We start from the raw sequence: 1,904 nt of genomic DNA, 5'->3' as shown, positions 1-1,904 counted from the left end.
AATACAAACATGCAACACAACAACAAAATTAAATAAATTAGTAATTTAGTAATTCAATTAAGAGTCACAACACTGATCATTATTAAAATGTAGTGAATTTAGTAATTCAACTTTTTTTTTTTGCTCAAACATATTAAAAAATTAGGCGGTTCAAAAAATTGGGAAAAATTGTAAATTTGGTCTTCTTTAAAAACACTTATAATTTGTAACAATAATTTTACCAAGCTTGAATAATTTGATTTTTTAAAAAATGGTTAGTAATTTCTTATATTATTATCCTGAAATAACCTTTATCACAAAGATAATGATTTGGTATTATAATGGGTGAATACTATGGTGACTAAAAAGTAGTGTTTATTTACTAAAAAAAGTTAAAAATTAATATTTAATTTAAAAAGATATAAAAATAAATTATTTTTAAAAATTTAAAATTTACCACAAAAGATAAATTAGGCAAAAATTAGACAACAATTAATAGACACTATAGAATTGGCCAAAATAATAATGTGGGAACGTGAAGGAGTCAAAGATTAATGACCTAATTAATTAATTATAGGTTCCCATTTATTACATTTCAAATATAATAATGAACTAATATAAAAATTACGATATTTGATGTTGACAGAATGACTTTTTTGGGTGGGTGGTTATCTATACAGGACTACGCATACAAAGAGTTCAAAGGTATATCCTAATCCGTACAGGATCATCAATATATTCCACTATTACTTAAACTTTTGTATATACATAATTAGATATCTTCTGTATGAAAACAAGAGAAACTTTTGCGGCAACAATATTTAATATTTTTATTATTATTTGATACAAAAGTATAGAAAATTAATAAAATATTTGTATAATATATATAATAGAGGTTTAAAGAGTATTAGAGATATAATAATTAGTATTATTTTTTTTATTAGTGTAGACTTTTAGAATAAGTGGTATTATGACATAATATTTGTTAGAATATAATCAAGATCAATTAGAATCAATTAGTATTATTTAATATATCTGAAACAAGAGAGGAGAAATGATTTGTGTGTTTATTTAAAGTTGTCTGGAATAATACAATATAGAAAGATATTTATAGGGGCTAATAGAATATATTCTATAATAAATATTCAGATATATTAAATAATGCTAATTGATTCTAATTGATCTTGATTATATTCTAACAGTATTAAAGTTTTAGATCCAAAAGATCAAGAGTTTAATCTTTGGTAAACCCCAAAATCAGCTTAAACTTTTGGGATAGGTGGTTTTATGATATGAGATTAAACTTTTGAAATAAGGGCTTGTTTGGGTGAGCTTCTAAGAAAAGATCTTTTTTCGAGTTATTTTTTTTTAAAAGATCTTATAGAGAAGTAAAAGTAATTTTATGTTTGAATATCTCATGTAAAAAGGTCTTTTTATCTATCAATTATGTTTGGGTATAACAATATAAAAATACTTTTTTGTTTATTTATTACATGAAAAACATCTTTTTTTTTAAGGAAAAAAGATCTTTTAAAAAAAGATGTAAATTACAGCTTCTCAAAAAAGATCTTTTTTTGATTTTACTAGTGCTTTTACTTTTACTACTAGAAATTTACCAAACATGTTAAAAAATAAAAAAAGATCTTTTTTCATTGAAAAAATATCTTTTTTTAACAAAATAATGGCGCCCAAACATGCACTAAGTGATTTTATGATATGAGATGTTTATTATCCCTAATATCCGGATAGTTATTCTGAATATTATGGGTGATGTTCATTTTGTAACTTATATAATCTATTGTACACATTGTACAAATATTTTATTAACTTTCTAAGAGGACTCTTATTTGATTAATATAAATATTAAATTATTTTTCATAAATAAATTTTATTAATTTACGTATACTAATTTTAAAAAATGTGAT

The sequence above is a fragment of the Arachis duranensis genome, chromosome 1, assembly GCF_000817695.3.
Source record: "Arachis duranensis cultivar V14167 chromosome 1, aradu.V14167.gnm2.J7QH, whole genome shotgun sequence".
NCBI classification, from domain to species: domain Eukaryota; kingdom Viridiplantae; phylum Streptophyta; class Magnoliopsida; order Fabales; family Fabaceae; genus Arachis; species Arachis duranensis.
The sequence above is the reverse complement of the archived record's forward strand: the minus strand, read 5'-3'. Positions refer to the sequence as shown.